Source organism: Gopherus flavomarginatus, chromosome 23, assembly GCF_025201925.1.
Source record: "Gopherus flavomarginatus isolate rGopFla2 chromosome 23, rGopFla2.mat.asm, whole genome shotgun sequence".
NCBI classification, from domain to species: Eukaryota; Metazoa; Chordata; order Testudines; family Testudinidae; genus Gopherus; species Gopherus flavomarginatus.
The window spans coordinates 10,522,787-10,547,035 of NC_066639.1; the positions used below are offsets into that span (position 1 = coordinate 10,522,787).

At 41.2% G+C, this 24,249-nt stretch overlaps 2 pseudogenes; one reads left to right on the top strand and one right to left on the bottom strand.

The window, feature by feature from the left end:
- Positions 1 to 24,249, top strand: part of LOC127039435 (zinc finger protein 23-like) — a 247,872-nt pseudogene that overhangs the window by 189,748 nt on the left and 33,875 nt on the right.
- Positions 1 to 24,249, bottom strand: part of LOC127039385 (butyrophilin subfamily 1 member A1-like) — a 41,895-nt pseudogene that overhangs the window by 6,056 nt on the left and 11,590 nt on the right.

Here is a 24,249-nt window from a genome sequence, read left to right on the forward strand (position 1 = left end):
GTTTGCTACCCTACAGTTCTCCAAAACATCTCTTCAAACACCTAATCTCCTTCAGAACTCTTGGATGTGCCATATGCAGCTGGTGAATTTTTACTTTATAATATCACTTTCTTCTGCTAATACCTCAGTCTCTGATAGTATCTGATGTAAAGAAATCTTCTAGCTTCTTAGCAACATCCTTCATCTCCTCCCTTCCCTCACCCCCAACCCCACCCGTCTCTCTCACACTTCCCCGTTGAACATCAGTGATACGATTGATGATTGCATTGTTGGTGCCAACCTCAGCTGCAGCCCCCTGGAAAAAGTATCATTCCTCTCAGGGCCCATGCCCAGCACTGTTGGCCACACAGGCCTTTGCGTCTTTTCACCTAAATATAGAGCCATCCCTGCCCCGAAGAGCTATGCGAAATGCTAACTGCATGAGAAAAGAGGATGGGAAATCTCCGGAAGGGGAGCTTTGGATATTGATTCCATAAGAGCTGTAATTACCTGGTCAGACTATGATCCTTCTCCAGTCTGAAACCAAACACAGAGAGAGGGATGAGAACTCAGCTGAGCAAACGCAACCATATCAAGGCTCTGGGATGAAGAGCAGCAGGCTTAAGCTGAACCCAGGCAAGACCAAAGTGATTCTGGTCAAAAAGAGGGAACCATATTGAAGAACTAGATGAGACACTGCCCCCTTCACTCCATTGAATTTCTACAACCCCCATTCACCAAAGAGGTGCAAAGCCTCAGGGTCCTATCTGACCCCTCATTATGCTTAGGTGACCAGATAGTGTCAGCAACTAAAGACACCAGCTTACTAGGAAGCTCTGCATCTTCCCACGGACAACGATCTGGCCACAGTGATCCTGGCCTCTGCCATCTCCAGCCTGGATTAAAGTCACCTTCTGATGCCATGCCAGTTTAAGACCTTGGTCCTAAGCAGCAAATCAATTAAAGAATCCAGCCCCAGCTACATTAATGACCAAACTTCTCCGTTAGAATCTCTGCCACAGCTATGCTCCTCTGAGCCAGTGCAGATCACAAATCCCAGGACAATGTGCATGACAGCTGGAGATGAAGAATTCATAGTCAGAGGGGCCTGGTTCTGGGACAAACTTCCAGAGGAGATCAGAAGTGAGAATCTGGCCACTTCTAGGAATTGCTGCAGAACCTTCCTGTTCCAAAATGCCTTTCCACCACAGCAAGAATGAAACTCACAACTCCGATACATCTTCTGCTAACCAAACAAAAAAAGCAAAACCTCTACCCCAAGCGGAGTTTTTACTATCAAAAGGAGAAGAGTCAGAGACTCCAAGAAGATATCCAGAGACTTTGTTATTTGTATTGAATTTCTCTACAATATCTTCAGATAGCACAGTGATCAGCAACAGTATAGAACTGATGATAGATAGATAGACAGACAGACAAGGTAGGTGAGATAATAGCTTTAAAAAAGATATGACCTCACTCAACTTGTCTCTTTAGCATCCTGATACCGACATGACAACAACTACACTGGAGAGAGGGGAGGGTGTATGGGGCAGGGGCGGTTCTAGCCATTTCACCGCCCCAAGCATGGCAGCACACCATGGGGGGTGCTCTGCCGGTCGCCGGTCCCACAGCTCTGGTGGACCTCTCGCAGACGTGCCTGCGAAGGGTCCGCCGGTCCCACAGCTCCGGTGGACCTCCCGCAGACGTGCAGAGGGATGCCTGCGGGAGGTCCACTGGAGCCGCAGGACCAGCGGACCCTCCACAGGCACGCCTGAGGGAGGTCCACCGGAGCCGCCTGCTGCCCTCCCGGCAACCGGCAGAGAGCCCCCCATGGCATGCCACCCCAAGCATGCACTTGGCGTGCTGGGGCCTGGAGCCGCCCCTGGTATGGGACTAGATAGATAGATAGAGTGGTGGATGGGGATGGATATATAGATAGATATTCAATACCATGGAAAAAGCTGCATTCAAGAAAAACTTACCAAGTTCTCTTTGAAGGTCACCTAAGTAATACAGAAAGAAATATACACTAATTACACGCTTTCTTTAGAGGATGGAATTAGCACAGGTGCTGACTTTCCAAAGTGCTGTGGGGTGTTTGACCCTCGGCTCTGCCCCAGGCCCCACCCCCACTCCACCCCTTCCCCCATGGCCCTACCCACATCCCGCCCTTCCCACCCCTCTCCAGCCCTTCCCCTGAGCATGCCACATCCTTGGTCCTCCCCCTTCCTTCTCAGCCTCCCACATGCTGCAAAACAGCTGATTGTGGAGGGCAGGAGGTGCGGGGAGGGAGGGGAAGGCACTGATCGGCAGGGCCCGCCAGCGGGCAGAAGATGCTGGGTGGGTAGCGGGAAGCTAATAGGGGGGCAGCTGGTGTGTGCACGGAGTTGGCACCTATGGGCATTAGCCCCAGCCTCCCATTATGCAGCCTATCCCTCACAAACCCATTTATCCCAGCGATGAGCAGGGAAACTACAGAGGTCTGGGAGTCCCTTTCCAGCGCATGGGTAGGACAGAGAGAACCTCTGAAATCCTTCAGTAGCTACTATACTCCCCTTGATCTAAGGCCTTGTCTACACTGGTACATCGCTCCCATTTCTCTGATGCCCTCATATGTGTCATATGACAACAGTACAGAATATCAGAGAGTCATTTTCTTTGTTACTGAACAAAGAATATCATTATAATGAGGAGAACAGGGCTGTCCATAAAGCCACATGGTCTTGCTCTCTGTCGTCATTTTTCTCTGTATTTCACTGTAGATCTTTTGCAAAACATCCTCCGTAGTCCCAGTTTCTGCCACCTATTGAAATGAAGAGCACCAATAGCCTCGCCCCATTAGCCTCTCTCAGAGATTGCTGATGTGATGCTGGAAGTGCTAACGGCTGCCATGAGGGGGTCCTTTTGATCCAAAGAGAATCACAACCCCTGTAAAAGCCAGTGGGTGTGCTCAAACACCCTCTCTGGCCTGGTCCACACTACGCAGTTAAATCGATTTAAACAGCGTTAAATCGATTTAACGCTGTACCCGTCCACACTACAATGCACTTTAAATCGATTTTAAGGGCTCTTAAAATCGATTTCTGTACTCCTCCCCAACAAGAGGAGTAACGCTAAAATCGATATTACTATATCTATTTAGGGTTAGTGTGGACGCAAATCGACATTATTGGCCTCATTATTTTACAGTAGCTACCCACAGTGCACTGCTCCAGAAATGGACGCTAGCCTAGGACCATGGATGCACACTGCCGAATTAATGTGCCCTAGTGTGGACGCATAAAATCGATTTTATAATATCGGTATTATAAAACCGGTTTTAGTTAATTCGAAATTATGCTGTAGTGTAGACGTACCCTCTGAGGCTCAACAGGAAGAGCAATTAAGCCCCTTCATGTAGTGAGATAGCTGAAAATAATGGGAGCTACCACCCAAGGCACTGGGCCATGTGGTGTGACCAGAACAAAGCTAACCCAGGTAGATTAAAATGGATTTTCCTGACTGCAAATTAAGGGCCCAGGAGATTGGTCACATCTGTGCATGTGTGTGCGTGTTAGAGGCAGAGCACATAATCCCTCTGGTCTCCCACTTGATGCTGACTGCAACACTAGGTGAATTTCACCCTCCGTGAAGATACATTTTAAATTATGTTTTCTTTATGATTTGTGGTTACCTACATACTGAATTGTTATCAATTCAGTATCTATGATATTTCATATGACTTTCAAGTTGATGTCATCTATTAATTATTTACAATTAATACTAATAATGGCAGCAAACTAATTCATAGAAGCGGTTCAATTAAGAGAAAAATTGAGCTAAATATTTTAAAGATGTTTCTCTAAACATAACTGTATAAAGCAAAAAGAAATACATAAAAGGAAATTTGGAATATTTTCAGTTAATGCAAATTTAAAGGAGTGCTTCATTATATCAATTCCTAGAATCTAGATACTAATTAAACATTTTATTCATGTTGAATAATTTTGTGTCTACACTACAGATAAGTATCAAAAAATAACATTGTTTGCAAGGATTTATCGTTCTAAAGTTTTGAATTCCTTATGAGATTAGGACCAGATTTTTAAAGGTATTTGGGGCCTACCTCCCACTGATTTCAATGGGAGTTCCATTTCCAAATATCATTAAAAAGCTAGCCCTCGGAGCCCAGTTCTGGTTCCTTCTATATTACGTATTCCCATTCACTTTGCTGGGAGATTTAGGGGTGCAAGGAATGTAATAGCAATTTCTAAAATTATCAACATTATTCTTTTAGTGATATGACTTGTGCATTCCCACACCCACTGAAATCAAAGTCACAGCTCTAATTCATGTTAGTGGTGCGGCATCAGAGCAGAGCAGAGTTAGGATGAGCTCTACCCTGACATCGGGTGGTGAATTATGGCGAGTGTGGAAAAGAATTTCAGGGGCTGATCTTGTTTGCATAGGCACACCCACCCCGCCTGACACGGCCACGGCAGCCTGGGATGGTTGCTTTGGCAGCTGTGGGATCCTCAATTTCTCTGTTATTGGGGCAGGAGGAATAAAGTGTTGTTACCCTGATTATGTGAATGAGGGACTATGAACCTGTTTTATGACAGAGGGTCTCACCGTCAACTAAGTAGCACTCGCTAGACAAGGGACATGGGTTCCAAAAACCAGTGAATGGAGTGAGGTTGGGGGCTGGTATGTGTACCTGATGGTATGGGCCCCCTTTAAAGGCCTGGAACACCAATTACACCTCATTTTCTCTCCACTGTTGAATAGCAGAGCTAATTTTGATTTTATTAGAAATTGAGCTAGAAGCTGGTGAGCTGAATTCACTTTGGGCCAATGGTGCACCAGCACTGGGGCTCCCCTACTAAGAGCTGAAATCACTGAGTGCTGTGTTAACTAGTGGGAGAGTCTGCAGATCTATTGCTAAGCAGCTGGCAGAGCAGTTTGCAGGATGGTTGAAGTAGCCCACAGAATGCGAACTCCATGGAGAGGCAGGGCAGTCAGCCTCGGACCATGTAAGGTGCCCGTTAACACCCTGTGTTCCACCCCCATTTCCACCCATGCTGGGGGGGTAAAACTCTGCAGATAAACTTTTGAACTCTGGGGTGGCACTGAGCAGGGACAGAGACTTTTGGGTTGTTGGACTTTGGGGTGATTGGACTTGAGACCCTACGGGGAAAAGGACGCTGCCAAAACTTACTCGGTGGGTCTTTTGCTCATGGTTTGTGTTATAACCCTGTTTGTGGTATTTCTCCAATGGGATGCCGCATTGTTCCCTCCTTTATTAAAAGGATTTTGCTACACTCAGACTCTGTGCTTGCAAGAGGGGAAGTATTGCCTCCTAGAGGCGCCCAGGGGGGTGTGGTATGTAAGTGTCCCAAGTCACTGGGTGGGGGCTCGAGCCGGTTATGCATTGTGTTATTGAAACGGAACCCCTGGATACTGAACCCGGCCCTTGTTGCTGCCAGCTCAGATGGGCAGAAGGGTTACATGAGGCCACAAATCTGTACAAAAGGTTTCATTCCTGGAGGAAAGAGTATGACACTTACTAATTACTGCATCTTGTTTCTCTAAAAATAAACAGAAATAAAGATAAATTATTATTAGGAGCATTTTTCCTTGGTTATATGGTTGTCTGAGTTTTGTGAAAGTTGCACAGTGATTATATACTTGATGAGTCTTTGATGGGTTTAATGTTTTCAACACCAAGAGAAAAACATTTTCCTTTCTCCATCTCTTATGTGTTATTTCTCACTACTGCCAGTACTAAATTTAAGGCTGAGATTTCATGTCTATTTGAACTCCTATTTTCTACCGTGTATAACTTTTTCATAATACCTATTGGGGTGAAATTTATCAGACTTAGTCTCACCTCAATTTCTTTTTAACATTAAATGAAATGACAAACAACTGCTCACAAAATGAAATTACCCACAGTCTCCCTAATGATTCAACTCTGACCAAACTATTTACTTGTCAGATGAAGGAAAAAGACATTTGGGGCACACAATGTTCCTGGTCCCCCACTTCCTGGTGCCTCCAGTACTGAGAGAATTTGACCCTCAGAGAAGATATATTTTAAATAATATTTTCTTTATGATTTCTCATTAGCTACATACTAAACTATTATCAATACATTATATTTGATATTTCAAGTTGATATCTCTTTAATCATAATCATGAATAATAAAAGAACAAACAACTTAAGAAAAAGGAATCTATTTGGAGAAAAAAATGAACTTACCGATTTTACTAAGATGTTTCTCTAAGGAAATAAAATAAAGCAAACAGAAATACATACAAGTTATTGAAAAACATTTTTCAGCTAATGCAGATTTAAAGGAGTGTTTTCATTATATGAATTCCTGGCCTCTAGATAATAAACATTTCATTCCTGTTTTACTAACCATGTGGCTACACTAGAGTCAAGTGTCAAAAAGTAACTAACTATCTTGAAGGATCTACAATTCTGAATGGTTTGAGTTCATAAGAATGACCCTGCTGGGTCAGACCAAAGGTCCATCTAGCCCAGTATCCTGTCTGCTGACAGCCGCCAGTGCCAGCTACCTCAGGGGGAACGAACCAAACAAGCAATTGTTGAGTGATCCGTGTTTTGAACCCGGTTATAGTTTTGGCCTTCACAACATCCCCTGGCAAGGAATTCCGCAGGTTGACCATGCATCGTGTGAAGAAGTACGTCCTTCTGTTTGTTTTAAACCTGCTGCCTATTAATGCCATTGGGTGATTCCTAGTTCTAGTGTTATGAGAAGGAATAAGTAACACTTCCTTATTTACTTTCTCCACACCAGCCATGATTTTATAGACCTCTATCATATCCCCCTTCAGTTGTCTCTTTTCCAAGGTGAAAATCCCAGTCTTTTTAATCTTTCCTCATACAGAAAAGCTGTCCCATACCCCTCATCATTTTAGTTGCCTTTCTCTGTATCTTTCACAGTTCCAATGGGCGTCCACGTCTGCATGCAGTATTCAAGATGTGGATTTATCATGGATTTATATAGCGGTGTTATGACATTTTCTGTCTTATTATCTATCCCTTTCTTAATGATTCCCAACATTCTGCTCGCTATTTTTGACTGTTGCTGCACACTGAGTGGATGTTTGCAGAGAACTATCCACAGTGACTCCAAGTTCTCTTTCTTGAGTGGAAACATCTAATTTAGACCCATTGTTTTGTATGTAGAGTTGGGATTATGTTTGCCAATGTGCATCACTTTGTATTTATCACCACTAAGTTCATCTACCATTTTGTGCCCAGTCATCCAGTTTTGTGAGATCCCTTTGTAACTCTTTGCAGTCTACTTTGAACTTCGCTATTTCAAGTAACTTTGTATCATCTGCACATTTTGCCACCTCACTGTTTACAACTTTTTCCAGATCACTTAGGAATATGTTGAACAGTGCTGGTCCCAGTAGAGACCTATGGTGGACACCACTATTTACCTCTCTCCATTCTGAAAACTGACCATTTATTCCTACCCTTTGTTTCCTCTCTTTTAAGTAGGAATGTCAAGTGATTAAAAATATTAATCATGATTAATCACCTGATTCATCGTGCTGTTAAACAATAATAGAATACCATGTATTAAAATATTTTTGGATGTTTTCTACATTTTCAAATATATTGATTTTTAATTACAACACAGAATACAACGTGCACAGCGCTCATTTTATATTTATTTTTTATTACAAATCTTTGCATTGTAAAAAACCAAAAAAAATAGGATTTTTCAATTCACCTAATACAAGTAGCATACTGTAGTTTCTTGATCACAAAAGTTGAACATAAAAATGTAGAATTATGTACAAAAAATAACTGCTTTCAAAAATAAAACAGTGTAAAACTTTACAGCCTAAAAGTCCCCTCAGTCCTACTTCTTGTTCAGCCAATTGCTCTGACAAACAAGTTTGTTTACATTTGCAGGAGCTAATGCTGCCTGCTTCTTGTTTAAGTCACCCGAAAGCGAGAACAGGCATTCGCAGGGCACAGTTGTAGACGGCATTGCACCATATACTTATGTGCCAGATGTACTAAAGATTCCTATGTTCCTTCATGCTTCAACCACCATTCCAGAGGACGTGTGTCCATGCTGATGACGGGTTCTGCTCGATAACGATCCAAAGCAGAGCGGACCGATGCATGTTCATTTTCATCATTGGAGTCAGATGCCACCAGCAGAAGGTTGATTTTCTTTTTTTAGTGGTTTGGGTTCTGTCGTTTCCGCATCTGAGTGTTGCTCTTTTAAGACTTCTGAAAGTATGCTCCACACCTCGTCCCTCTCAGATTTTGGATGGCACTTCAGATTCTTAAACCTTGGGTCGAGTGCTGTAGCTATCTTTAGAAATCTCATATTGGGACCTTCTTTGCATTTTGTCAAATCTGCTGTGAAAGTGTTCTTAAAATGAACATGTGCTGGTTGTCATCCAAGACTGCTATAACGTGAAATATATGGCAGAACATGGGGAAAACAGAACAGGAGACATACAATTCTCCCCAAAGGTGTTCAGTGACAAATTCAATTAATGCATTTATTTTTTTAATGAGCGTCATCAGCATGGAAGCGTGTTCTCTGGAATGGCCGAAACATAAAGGGGCATACACAAATGTTTCGAATATCTGGCATTAAATACCTTGCAATGCCATCTACAAATGTGCCATGTGACCTCTTGTTTTCACCTTCAGGTGACATTGTAAACAAGAAGTGGTCAGTATTATCTCCCATAAATGTAAATAAACTTGTTTCTCTTAGTGATTGGCTGAACAAGAGGAAGGATTGAGTGGACTTGTAGGCTTAAAGTTTTAGGTTGTTTTGTTTTTGAGTGCAGTTATGTAACAAAATAAATCTACCATTGTTCATTCCACTTTCACCAAAAAGAGATTGCACCCCAGTACTTGTATGAGGTGAATTGAAAAATACTATTTCTTTTCTTTACCATTTTTACCGGGCAAATATTTGTAATAAAAAATAACAAAGTGAGCACTGTAGACTTTGTATTCTGTGTTGTAATTGAAATCAATATATTTAAAAATGTAGAATAACATCCAAAAATATTTAATAAATTACAATTGACATTCTATTATTGTTTAACAGTGTGATTAAAACTTGTGATTAATTGTGATTTCTTTAATCACGATTAATTATTTTGAGTTAATCGTGTAAGTTAACTGCAATTAATTGACAGCCCTACTTTTAACCGGTTACTGATTCATGCGAGGACCTTCCCCCTTATCTCATGACTGCTTGCTTTGCTTAAGACTTTTTGGTGAGGGAACTTGTCAAAGGCTTTCTGAAAGTCTAAATACTGGATCAACTTTGTTCACACGCTTGTTGACCCCCTCATAGAATTTTAATAGATTGGTGAGGCACAATTTCCCTTTACAACAACCATGTACAGTTGATTGACAACAAGTCATGTTCATCTCTGAGTCTGATAATTCTGTTCTTTACTAGAGTTTCAACCAATTTGCCTGGTACTGGAGTTAAGCTTACCGGACTGTAATTGCTGAGATCACTACTGGAGCCTTTTTAAAAAATTGGTGTCACATTAGCTATCCTCCAGTCATCTGGTACAGAAGCTGATTTAGACGATAGGTTCACATACCACAGTTAGTGGTTCTGTAATTTCACGTTTGAGTTCCTTCAGAACTCCTGGGTGAATCCCATCTGGTCCTGATGATTTATTACTATTTTGTTTATCAATTTCTTCCAAAAACTCCTTTAATGATACCTTAATCTGGGACAGATACTCAGATTTATCATTTAAACGAATAGCTCAGGTTTGGGAATCTCCCTCACATTCTCTGCAGTGAAGACTAACGCAAAGAATTCATTTAGTCTCTCCGCAATGGCTTTATCTTCTTTGAGTTCTCCTTTAGCACCTCGATCATCCAGTGGCCCCACTGCTTGTTTAACAGCCTTCTTACTTTTGATGTATTTCAAAAAAAATTGATGTTCATTTTGAGTCTTTGGCTAGTTGCTCTTCAAATTCTTTTTTGGCCTTCCTAATTAGACTTTCCAGAGTTTATGCTCCTTTCTATTTTTGTCAATAAGTTTTACCTTCCAGTTTTTAAAGGATGCCTTTCTGACCCTAACCATTTCTTTTAGTTTGTCATTTAGCCAATGGCACTATCTTGGTCCTCTTACTATGTTTTTTAATTTGGGGTACACATTTAATTTGAGGCTGTATTCTGTTGTTTTTTAAAAGTTTCCAGTCCACTTGCAGGCATTGCACTTTTGGAACTGTACACTTTAATTTCAGTGTAACGAGCTTTCTCAGTATTGTGTAGTTCCCTTTTCCGAAATTAAATGCTACTCTGGTGCACTTCTTTTGTGTTATATCTCCCAGAGCGATGTTAAATTTAATAATACAGTATTGTGGTCACTATTATCAAATGGTTCAGCTCTATTCACCTATTGGACAAAAATCCTGTGCTTGACTTAGGACTAAATCAAGAATTGCATCTCCTCTTGTGGAATTAGGGCCAGATTTTTATAGTTATTTAGCTGCCTAACACCCACTGATTTAAATGGGAGTTAACTGACTAAATATCTTTAAAAATCAAGCCACTGGAGCTCACCTCTGCTTCCTGTGTGACACTGTTATACCAAGTATCAGAGGGGTAGCCGTGTTAGTCTGTATCTGTAAAAGCATCAAAGAGTCCTTTGGCACCTTATAGACTAACAGATGTTTTGGAGCATGAGCGTTCGTCGGATGCACTGTTATACCAGATGCCAGCTCTTGCCAAGGCTACAGGTGTCAGATAAGAACTGACAATTTCATAGCAGGAAACAGACCAGCTCACCTGTATATATGTTAATATTGTTCAGCTCATAAGGATGTGTTTCGTGTTTAGACTTCATGAAAATCTTGTGCTATGCTGCAGATATTGCTCTGAATTATCTATATTCCATGTTATAAAGTGATAGCAGGTATCTGCATCGTAAACCTCTGTGACTAAGGGCTTGTCTTCACTACCGGGGCAAGCTGGTGTCTAGTAAAGATCCGCTAAATTGACAGCAGAGCACCCTACAGTCAACTCCAGTACTCCAGCTCCCCCAGAAGAGTATGGGAGAATGTCTCCCATCAATGCAGAACAATGAAAACACCGCGGTAACTTGATCTAAGCTACGTTGACTCCAGGTATGTTATTCATATGGCTGGAGTAGCGTAACCTAGGTTGACTTGCCCCGGTAGTGAAGACAAGCCCATAGCAACTCCGCAAACAGGGATGAAGCCTTGGGTAATGCACATGAAGGACTCCAACATGGAGGAGTCAATTCCTGTGCATTGAAAGCAAATAAGCCACTGTGCGAGATCAAGGATCAAAGACTTTAAGTGCATTCTTCCACCTTCCCAACATGAATATGTGACCTGTGTATGCTGTCCTGTCAGCTTCGATTCTGTTAGATGATTTTTTAAAAATGCTTATAAGGAAAAATCTTCATCTTTTGCCTGTTTGGATTCCAGCAGGGCTAGAATTACTGAACCAGAAACCAGCAATCCTGGAGTTACACTGGGTTAGCCCTAAAAGACATTTGGAAACTGGCAGACTACTACATCTCTCTTCCCTTTTGAAATTATGGACTAACTCATTTGTGCATTTATTTGTGCCTGCTCTAACCTTTCAATAACCCTCATTTCTCTTTTTTTACTTAATAAATCCTTTGTTAGTTTACTATAGGATTGCCAGCAAGCATTTTCTTTGGTATGAGATCTAAAATGCAAATTGATCTGGGGGAGAGACTGGTCTTTTGGGACTGGGTATAATCTGGAGTAAAGCAACCATCTACCACATAGTCTAGTTTGCTGGGGTGGGTACATGGACCAGAGTACCAAGGAGACTGTCTGTGACTTCTGGCTTTGGGCTTATAGTGCCTAAGGGGCTTTCACTTGTTCCTTGGCTGGTGAAATCTAAGTATAGCGCTCTCAGTTTGGGGTTTTGTGCCCTATTTATGGCAGTCTGCTCTGTGTGAGGTGCCCACACTCCTAACTCACTCCAGACAGTGTGACGCCTCGTATATCACATATTCCCATTAGCTTTGCTCAGAGTTATGCTGCTGCAAAGAATGAAATTTCTGACCCACAAATGGTCAGCATTGTTGTTTCAGTGATATGACTTGGGCAGGTGGTGTTTGATCCCACACTCACTGAAGTCATTGGCAAAGCTCTAACAAGTATTAATGGTGCAGCATCAGGGTTTTAATCTTTTGCTGGTTAAAAAATCCCACCCAAAATAGTAAACAATTAAATAAACCACAGTCTTATGAGGAGACAAATTTGTACGACCTTTTCTTTGTTGGAGGAAAGAGTATGACACTTACCGATTTCTATATCAAGTTTCCCTAAACAAAATATACAAAAATTAATATAAATTATTATTAGAAACATCTTCTGCATAGATAGAAGCTGTCTGAGTTTTGTGAAAGTTGAACAAGAATTACATAACTGATGACTCTTTGACGTTTCATGTTGTCAACACCAAAAGAAAAGGTTTTCTGGTCTCCATCTCTTACCTGTTGTTTCTCACTATTATCAATACTCAATACTAGGTGGAGAGCTCATTCCTTTTGAATCCCCTGTTTTTAGTGTGTAGAACTTTTTCATAACACCAGCAGGGGTGAAATTTATCAGGCGTAGTCTCATCCCAATTTCTTAGTAACATTATATGAAATAACCAACAACTGCTCCCAAAATAAAATTACACACACCCTTTACGATGGTCTGACTTTGCACAAAATATTAACTTGTCAGAGAAGGTAAAGGACACTTCTAATTCCCAAAGTCCATTGGGACGGAGGAGGGAATAAAAACACAGCTGGGCAGGGAGTGGGGAGAATACAGTGGGGAGTAGAAATGATTTTGGATCCCCCTATTCCTTCCCCAAGTGCTCAAGTGAGTTAAATTGAGGCAGTTCTGCAGGAGAAATACTCTGTGCTTGGTATAGCTCTTTAATAACAATCATAAACATAAATAATAAAACCGCAAACAACTCAATAAACAGGTTCTATTTGGAGAAAAAAATTGAACTTACGGATTTTTCTAAGATGTTTCTCTAGGAAATAAAACAAAGCAAACAGAAGTACATACAGGTTATTGAAAAACATTTTTCAGCTAATGCAGATTTAAAGGAGTGTTTTCATTATATGAATGCCTGGCCCCTAGATAATAAACATTTCTTTCATGTTTTACTAATCATGTGGCTACACTAGAGTCAAGTGTCAAAAAGTAACTAACTATCTTGAAGGATTTACAATTCTGAATGTTTTGAGTTCATAAGAACGGCCCTGCTGGGTCAGACCAAAAGTCCATCTAGCCCAGTATCCTGTCTGCTGACAGCCGCCAGAGCCAGGTACCTCCGGGGGAATGAACCAAACAAGCAATCATCTAGTGATCCATCCCCGTCACGCAGTCCCAGCTTCCGATGAACAGAGGCTACGAACACCATTCCTGCCCAGCCTGGCTAATAGCCATTGATGGATCCGTCCTCCATGAATTTATCTAGTTCTTTTTAGAACCCTGTTAGTGTCTTGGCCTTCACAACATCCTCTAGCAAAAAGTTCCCGCAGGTTGACAGTGTGTTGTGTGAAGAAATACTTCCTTTTGTTTGTTTTAAACCTGCTGCCTGTTCATTTCACTGGATGACCCCTAGTTCTTGTGTTATGAGAAGGAGGAAGTAACACTTCCTTATTTACTTTCGCCACACAAGTCATGATTTTATAGACCTCTCTCATTTCCCCCTTCAGTTGTCTCTTTTCCGAGCTGAAAATCCCAGTCTTTTTAATCTGTGTCATACGGAAGGTGTCCCATACCCCTCATCATTTTAGTTGCCTTTCTCTGTATCTTTTCCAATTCCAATGTATCTTTTTTGAGATGGGGCGACCAGATCTGCACACAGGATTCAAGATGTGGAAGGTACCATGGATTTATATAGAGGCAATAGGATATTTTCTGTTTTATTGTCTATCCCTTTCCTAATGATTCTCAATATTCTGTTTGCTATCTTTGACTGTCACTGCACATGGAGTAGATGTTTTCAGAGAACTATCCACAGTGACTCTAACCTCTCTTTCTTGAGTGGAAACAGTTCTATGACACTTCGTATATCACATATTCCCATTAGCTTTGCTCAGAGTTATGCTGGTGCAAAGAATGGAATTTCTGACCTGCAAATGGTCAGCATTGTTGTTTCAGTGATATGACTTGGGCAGGTGGTGTTTGATCCCACACTCACTGTAGTCATTGGCAAAGCTCTAACCAATATTAATGGTGCAGCATCAGGTTTTTAATCTTTTGCTGGTTAAAAAAATCCCACCCAAAAAAGTAAGCAATTAAATAAACCACAGTCTTATGAGGAGACAAATTTGTACAACCTTTTCCTTGTCGGAGGAAAGAGTATGACACTTACGAATTGCTTTATCGTGTTCCTCTAAAAAAAAAAAGAAAATTAATATACATTATTATTAGGAGTATTTTTTACTAGGAGAGTCAGCTGTTTGACTTTTCTGAAAGTGGCACAGGAACTGTTTATCTGATGGCTCTTTGAAGGGTTTCATGTTCTCAACATCAAGAGAAAAAGGTTTTCCTTTCTCCATCTCTTACCTGTTGTTTCTCACTATTGACAGGACTCACGTTAAGACAGAGAGCTCATTTCTTTGGAAACCCCTGTTTTTTAGTGTGTATACGTTTTTCATATTATCTACTGGTCATAAAATTTATGAGGCTTAATCTCCTCTCAATTTCTTTACAACATTAAATGCAATGACAAACTGCTCCTAAAAGAAAATCACACACAATCTTTATGATGATTCAATTCTGTACAAAAAATTAACTTGTCAGAGGAAGGAAAAGGACACTTCTAACTCCCCAAATCTATTGGTATGGAGGAGGGAATAAGTGAACAGTGGGTGGGGAGGGGGCAGAAAAAAGTGAGGACTGGATAAGATTTTCATAGATTATTATTAGGGTTGGAAGGGACCTCAGAAGGTCATCTTGTCCAACCCCCTGCTTGGTGCAGGACCAATTGCTAACTAAAACCCCAAATGGCCCCCTCAAGGATTGAATTCACAAGCCTGGGTTTAGCAGGCCAATGTTCAAACCACTGAGCGATCGCTCCCCCCAACCTGCCCCCTAAGTGCTCCAATGAGTGAGTTGAACTGAGGCAGTTCTGCGGGAGAAATATTCCGTGCCTGGTCAAGGGTGATGCAGATCACTACCCACTGGAGCAGAGGGGAACCTTGTTGGTAACATTTCTTTCCCTGTGCAGCCGATGACGTGAAATTTGTCAGGTTTACTCTAATCCCAATGTATTTTTTAAATTAAGTGAAATCACTGCTCCCAGATGAAATTACACACAGTCTCTGTGATGATTCAACTTCAACCAAACTATTTACTTGTCAGATGAGGGAAAAGGACATTTGGGGGTGCACAATGTTCCTGGTCCCCCACTTCATGGTGCCTCCAGCACTGAGTGAATTTCACCCTCAGAGAAGATACATTATAAATAATGTTTTCTTTATGGTTTCCCATTACCGACATACTGAACTGTTATCAATTCATTATCTCGGATATTTCATATGACTTTCAAGTTGATGTCTGTTTATTATTATTATTATTATTAATTAATAATAAGACGATTACATAAGAACGGCCACAATGAGTCAGACCAAAGGTCCATCTAGCCCAGCATCCTGTCTTCCAACAGTGGCCAATGCCAGGTTCCCCAGAGGGAATGAACAGAACAGGTCATCAAATGATCCATCCCCTCTTGCCTATTCCCAGCTTCTGGCAAACAGGCTAAGAACTAGCAGCAAAGTACTTCACAGGAGATGTTCAATTAAGAGAAAAATTGAACTAAATATTTTAAAAGATATTTCCCTAAACATACATAAATAAAGCAAACAGAATATATAAAATTGAATTTGGAATATTTTCAGTTAATACAGACTGAAAGGAGTGTTTTCATATCAATTCCTAGAACCTGGAAAACATTTCATTCACGTTTTACTAATTTTGTGTCTACACTAGAGATAAATATCTGAATGCAACAATTATTCTTAAGGACTTATAGTTCTAAAGGTTTGAATTGCTTATGGAATTAGGGACAGATTTTTAAAGGTATTTAGTTGCGCAATTCCCACTGATTTGAATGGGAGTTCGGTGTCCAAATAGCTTAAAATACTAGCCCTTAGCATTAACCAATGTTAATGGTGCAGCATCAGGATTTTAATCTTTTGCTGGTTAAAAAAATCTCACCCAAAATGTAAGTAACTAAATAAGTCAGAGTCTTATCAGGAGACAAATTTGTACAACCTCTTCCTTGTTGGAGGAAAGAGCATGACACTTACCGATTTCGGTGTCCCGTTTCCCTAAACAAAATAAACAGAAATAAATGTAAATCATTATTAGAAGCATCTGAGTTTTGTGAAAGTTGAACAAGAATTACATAACTGATGACTCTTTGATGTTTCATGTTCTCAACACCAAAAGAAAAGCTTTTCTGATCTCCATCTCTTACCTGTTGTTTCTCACTATTATCAGTACTCAATATTAGGTGGAGAGCTCATTTGAATCCCCTGTTTTTTAGTGTGTAGAACTTTTTCATAACACCAGCAGGGGTGAAATTTATCAGGCGTAGTCTCATCCCAATTTCTTAGTAACATTATATGAAATAACCAACAACTGCTCCCAAAATAAAATTACACACACCCTTTACGACGGTCTGACTTTGCACAAAACATTAACTTGTCAGAGAAGGGAAAGGACACTTCTAATTCCCAAAGTCCATTGGGACGGAGGAGGGAATAAAAGCACAGCTGGGCAGGGAGTGGGGAGAATACAGTGGGGAGTGGAAATGATTTTGGATCCCTCATTCCTTCCTCAAGTGCTCAAGTGAGTTGGATTGAGGCAATTCTACAGCAGAAATACGCTGTGCCTGGTCAGGGCCGGCTCTACCATTTTTGCTGCCCCAAGCAAAAAAAAAAAAAAGGAAAAAAAGGCCACTAGGACTGTGCCACCCCAAGAATGGACAGAATGCCACTCCTTAGCATGTGCTGTCCCAGGCATGTGCTTCCTCCACTGCGTGCCTGGAGTCTGTTCTGCAGGAGAAATACTCTGTCCCTGGTCAAGGGTGATGCAGATCACTACCCACTGGAGCAGAGGGGAACCTTGGCAACATTTCTTTCCCTGTGCAGCTGGTGATGTGAAATTTGCCAGGTTTACTCTAATCCCAATGTATTTTTTAAATTAAGTGAAATCACTGCTCCCAAATGAAATTACCCACAGTCTCTGTGACGATTCAACTTTGACCAAACTATTTACTTGTCAGATGAGGGAAAAGGACATTTGGGGGTGCACAATGTTCCTGGTCCCTCACTTCATGGTGCCTCCAGCACTGAGTGAATTTCACCCTCAGAGAAGATACATTATAAATAATGTTTTCTTTATGGTTTCCCATTACCTACATACTGAATTGTTATCAATTCATTATCTCTGATATTTCATATGACTTTCCAGTTGATGTCTGTTTACTAATTATTATTTATTGTTATCATTTATTAATATGAATAATAACAGCATACTACTTCAAAGCATAGGTTCAATTAGAAGAAAAACTGAACTAAATATTTTAAAGATATTTTCCCAATGTAAGTAAATAAAGCAAATGGAACTATATAAAAGGTCACATGGAATATTTACATAAGTGCAGATTGAAAGGATTGTTTTTATGTTATCCTTTCCTAGGATACTGATAATAATGAAATATTCATCTTTTACTAATTTTGTGTCTCCCCTAGAGACAAGTATCAAAAATAAACTGGTTATTTTCAAGAAGTTGCACTTCTGAAAGTTTTGAATTGCTTGTGAATTTAGGACCAGATTTCTGTAGGTATTTAAATTCAGTGGAATTTAGGTGGCCAACAGCTATTAAAATTCTAGCTAAAGCCTGTTTCCTATTATATTACATATTCCCATTTGCTTTTCTGGGAAATTTAGATGCACATGGGGTATAATATCGGCCCTAAAATTACCAGCATTTTTCTTCTAGTGATGCGACTTGTGCATTTCGTGTTTGATCCCACACTCACTGAAATGAAAGGCACAGCTCTAACTGATGTTAGTGTGCAGGATTAACGAATTAATTTTTAAGGGTTAAGAAGAAAACATGAGGAGACATATTAGTACAAAAGTTTTACTTTTAGATGAGAGATTATGACACTTACTAATTTCTCTATCACATTCACCTAAAAAATAAACAGAAATAAATATCAATTATTCTTAGGATAATTTTCCCCTTGGTTATCCAGTTTTCTGAGTTTTGTGAAAGTTGAACATTGATTATAAAATTCATGAGTCTTTGAGGGGTTTCTTGTTAACACCAGGAGAAAAAAGGTTTCCTTTTTTCTTCTCTTGTATGTTATTTCTTACTATTCTCAGCACTAAATTTAAGGCTGATATCTCATGTCTTTGTCAAATCTCTATTTTCTGCTGTGCATAACTTTATCATATCACCTATTGGGGTGAAATTTTTCAGGTTTAGTCTCATCCCAATTTCTTTTTAACATTAAATGAAATGACAAACAACTGCTCCACAACTATAATTAAACACAATCTGTATGATGATCCAACTTTTATGAAACGATTTGCTTGTCTGATGAGGGAAAAGGACAGTTGGGGACACAGAGTCCTCCTGGTCTCCCACTTCAAGGTGCCTCTAGCATAGGGGTAGACAACCTACGGCACAGGTGCCGAAGGTGGCATGCAAGCTGATTTTCAGTGGCACTCACACTGCCCAAGTCCTGGCCACCAGTCTGGGGGCCTCTGCATTTTAATTTAATTTTAAATGAAATTTCTTAAACATTTTAAAAACCTTATTTACTTTACACACAACGATAGTTTAGTTCTATATTATAGATTTATAGAAAGAGACCTTCTAAAAATGTTAAATTGTATTACTGGGCATGTAAAACCTTAAATCAGAATGAATAAAGGAAGACTCGGCACAGCACTTCTGAAAGGTTGCCGACCCCTGGTCTAGCACGTGTGAATTTCACCCACTGTGAAGATACATTTTAAATAATGTTTTCCCATTACCTTCATACTAATTTTTTATCCATACATTAACACTGACATTTCATGTGATTTTAAAGTTGATATCTCTTTCAAAATAAAATAATAATAATAATAATAATAAATAACAAAACAGCATACAATTTCATAGAAAAGGTTTTATTTGGAGAAAAAGAGAAAACTTACTCATGGCACGAAGATGATTCCCTGAATAAATAAAATAAATCAAACAAAATTAAATACAAAGTATTGAAGAATATTTTCAGTTAATGCAGACTTCAAGGAGTATTGCCATTATATGAATTCCTGGCCCCTAGATAATAAACATTTCATTCATGTTTTACTAACCCTGTGGCTACGCTAGAGATAAGTGTCAAAAAGTAACCGACTAATCTCAAGGATTCACATTTCTGAAAGTTTTGAATTCCTTGTGGAATTAGGGCCAGATTTTTAAAGTTATTTAGCTGCCTAACACCCACTGATTTAAATGGGAGTTAACTGACTAAATACCTTTAAAAAGTCAAGCCATGGGAGCTCACTTCTGCTTCCTGCATGACACTGTTATACCAAGTATCAGAGGGGTAGCCGTGTTAGTCTGGACCAAAGAGTCCTGTGGCACCTTATAGACTAACAGATGTTTTGGAGCATGAGTGTTCGTCGGATGCACTGTTATACCAGGTGCCAGCTCTTGCCGAGGCTATAGGTGTCAGATAAGAACTGACAATTTCATAGCAGGAAACAGACCAGCTCACCTGTATGTTCAGCTCATAAGGATGTGTTTCGTGTTTAGACTTCATGAAAATCTTGTGCTATGCTGCAGATATTGCTCTGAATTATCTATATCCCATGTTATAAAGTGATAGCAAGTATCTGCATCGTAAACCTCTGTGACTCAGGGCTTGTCTTCACTACTGGGGAGATCAACGCTGCTGCAAGTGTCCATTTAGCTGGTCTAGTGAAGACCCACTAGATTGACAGCAAAGCGCCCTCCAATCGACTCCAGTACTCCAGCTCCCCCAGAAGAGTATGGGAGAATGTCTCCCATCAATGCAGAACAGTGAAAACACCGCAGTAATTTGACCTAAGCTACGTCGACTCCAGTTATGTTATTCACATGGCGGGAGTAGCGTAACCTAGGTTGACATACCCCGGTAGTGAAGACAAGCCCATAGTAACTCCTCAAACAGGGATGAAGCCTTGGGTAATGCACATGAAGGACTCTAACATGACGGAGTCAATTCCTGTGCATTGAAAGCAAATAAGCCACTGTGCGAGATCAAGGATCAAAGACTTTAAGTGCATTCTTCCACCTTCCCAACATGAACATTGCATTGTATGTGAGAGAGCAGAATGACTGCTCAGAGCTTCGGTATAAAACTGCAGAAGAACCTGAGAGTCTCCGGATTAAGTTTAGAAGTGTGAGCAACAAGGGTGATGTCGTGGTGGGAGTCTGCTACTGACCACCAGACCAGCGGGATGAGATGAGGCTTTCTTTCGGCAACTAGCAGAAGTTACTAGATTGCAGGCCCTGGTTCTCATGGGAGACTTTAATCACCCTGATATCTGCTGGGAGAGCAACACAGCGGTGCACAGACAATCCAGGAAGTTTTTGGAAAGTGTAGGGGACAATTTCCTGGGGCAAGTGCTGGAGGAACCAACTAGGGGAAGAGCTCTTCTCGAGCTGCTGCTCACAAACAGAGAAGAGTTAGTAGGGGAAGCAAAAAGTGGATGGGAACCTGGGAGGCAGTGACCATGAGATGGTCGAGTTCAGGATCCTGACATAAGGAAGAAAGGAGAGCAGCAGAATACAGACCCTGGACTTCAGAAAAGCAGACTTTGACTCCCTCAGGGAGCTGATGGGCAAGGTCCCCTGGGAGAATAATATGTGAGGGGGGAGGCGGAAAAAAGTCCAGGAGAGCTGGCTGTATTTTAAAGAATCCTTATTGAGGTTACAGGAACAAACCATCCCGATGTGTAGAAAGAATAGTAAATATGGCAGGCGACCAGCTTGGCTTAACAGCAAAATCCTTGCTGATCTTAAACACAAAATAGAAGCTTCCAAGAAGTGGAAGATTGGACAAATGACCAGGGAGAAGTATAAAAATATTGCTCAGGCATCCAGGAGTGAAATCAGGAAGGACAAATCACACTTGGAGTTGCAGCTAGCAAGAGATGTTAAGAGTAACAAGAAGGGTTTCTTCAGGTATGTTAGTAACATGAAGAAAGTCAAGGAAAGTGTGGGCCCCTTACTGAATGAGGGAGGTAACTTAGTGGACAGAGGATGTGGAAAAAGCTAATGTACTCAATGCTTTTTTTGCCTCTGTCTTCACAAACAAGATCAGCTCCCAGACTGCTGCACTGGGCAGCACAGTATGGGGAGGAGGTGACCAGCCCTCTGTAGAGAAAGAAGTGGTTTGGGACTATTTAGAAAAACTGGATGAGCACAAGTCCATGGGGCCGGATGCGCTGCATCCGAGGGTGCTAAAGGAGTTGGCGGATGTGATTGCAGAGCCATTGGCCATTATCTTTGAAAACTCATGGCGATCGTGGGAGGTCCTGGATGACTGGAAAAAGGCTACTGTAGTGCCTATCTTTAAAAAAGGGAAGGAAGAGGATCCGGGGAACTACAGGCCAGTCAGCCTCACCTCAGTCCCTGGAAAAATCATGGAGCAGGTCCTCAAGGAATCAATTCTGAAGCACTTAGGGGAGAGGAAAGTGATCAGGAACAGTCAGCATGGATTCACCAAGGGCAAGTCATGCCTGACTAACCTAATTGCCTTCTATGAGGAGATAACTGGCTCTGTGGATGAGGGGAAAGCAGTGGATGTGTTATTCCTTGACTTAAGCAAAGCTTTTGATATGGTCTCCCACAGTATTCTTGCCAGCAAGTTAAAGAAGTATGGGCTGGACGATTGGACTATAAGGTGGATAGAAAGCTGGCTAGATCGTCGGGCTCAACGGGTAGTGATCAACGGCTCCATGTCTAGTTGGCAGCCCGTTTCAAGTGGAGTGCCCCAAGGGTCGGTCCTGGGGCTGGTTTTGTTCAATATCTTCATTAATGATCTGGAGGATGGCGTGGACTGCACCCTCAGCAAGTTTGCAGATGACACTAAACTGGGAGGAGTGGTAGAATATGCTGGAGGGTAGGGATAGGATACAGAGGGACCTAGACAAATTAGAGGATTGGACCATAAGAAACCTGATGAGGTTCAACAAGGACAAGTGCAGAATCCTGCACTTAGGATGGAAGAATCCCATTCACTGTTTCAGACTAGGGACCGACTGGCTAGGCAGCAGTTCTGCAGAAAAGGACCTAGGGGTTACAGTAGACAAGAAGCTGGCTATGAGTCAACAGTGTGCCCTTGTTGCCAAGAAGGCTAACGGCATTTTGGGCTGTATAAGTAGGGGCATTGCCAGCAGATCGAGGGATGTGATCATTCCCCTCTATTCGACATTGGTGAGGCCTCATCTGGAGTACTGTGTCCAGTTTTGGGCCCCACACTACAAGAAGGATGTGGAAAAATTGAGAAGAGTCCAGCGGAGGGCAACAAAAATGATCAGGGGGCTGGAGCACATGACTTATGAGGAAAGGCTGAGGTAACTGGGCTTGTTTAGTCTGCAGAAGAGAAGACTGAGGGGGGATTTGATAGCTGCTTTCAAGTACCTGAAAGGGGGTTCCAAAGAGGATGGATCTAGACTGTTCTCTGTGGTAGCAGATGAGAGAACAAGGAGCAATGGTCTCAAGTTGCAATGGGGGAGGTGTAGGTTGGATATTAGGAAAAACTTTTTCACTAGGAGGGTGGTGAAGCACTGGGATGGGTTCCCTAGGGAGGTGGTGGAATCTCCTTCCTTAGAGGTTTTTAAGGTCAGGCTTGACAAAGCCCTGGCTGGGATGATTTAGTTGGGGTTGGTCCTGCTTTGATCAGGGGGTTGGACTAGATACCTCCTGAGGTCCCTTCCAACTCTGATATTCTATGAGTCTACAAACAGGTGACCTGTGTATGCTGTCCTGTCAGCTTGGATTCTGTTAGATGATTTTTTAAAAATGCTTATAAGGAAAAATATTCATCTCTTGCCTGTTTGGATTCCAACAGGGCTAGAATTACTGAACCAGAAACCAGCAATCCTGGAGTTACCCTGGGTTAGCCCTAAAAGACATTTGGAAACTGGCAGATTACTACACCTCTCTTCCCTTTTGAAACTATGGACTAACTCATTTGTGCATTTATTTGTGCCTGCTCCAACCTTTCAAAAACCCTCATTTCTTTTTCTTTACTTAATAAATCCTTTGTTAGTTTACTATAGGATTGCCAGCAAGCATTTTCTTTGGTATGAGATCTAAAATGCAAATTGATCTGGGAGAGAGACTGGTCTTTTGGGACTGGGTATAATCTGGAGTAAAGCAACCATCTATCACATAGTCTAGTTTGCTGGGGTGGTACATGGACCAGAGTACCAAGGAGACTGTCTGTGACTTCTGGCTTTGGGCTTATAGTGCCTAAGGGGCTTTCACTTGTTCCTTGGCTGGTGAAATCTAAATATAGCGCTCTCAGTTTGGGGTTTTGTGCCCTATTTATGGATGTGATATACTTAGACTTTAGTAAGGCATTTGATACAGTCTCTCATGATATTCTTATAGATAAGCTAGGAAAGTACAATTTAGATGGGGCTACTATAAGGTGGGTGCATAACTGGCTGGATAACCGTACTCAGAGAGTAGTTGTTAATGGCTCCCAATCCTGCTGGAAAGGTATAACAAGTGGGGTTCCACAGGGTTCTGTTTTGGGACCGGTTCTGTTCAATATCTTCATCAACGATTTAGATGTTGGTATAGAAAGTACGCTTATTAAGTTTGCGGACGATACCAAACTGGGAGGGATTGCAACTACTTTGGAAGACAGGGTCAAAATTCAAAATGATCTGGACAAGTTGGAGAAATGGTCTGAGGTAAACAGGATGAAGTTCAATAAAGATAAATGCAAAGTGCTCCACTTAGGAAGGAACAATCAGTTTCACACATACAGAATGGGAAGAGACTGTCTAGGAAGGAGTATGGCAGAAAGAGATCTAGGGGTCATAGTGGACCACAAGCTTAATATGAGTCAACAGTGTGATACTGTTGCAAAAAAAGCAAACATGATTCTGGGATGCATTAACAGGTGTGTTGTAAACAAGACACGAGAAGTC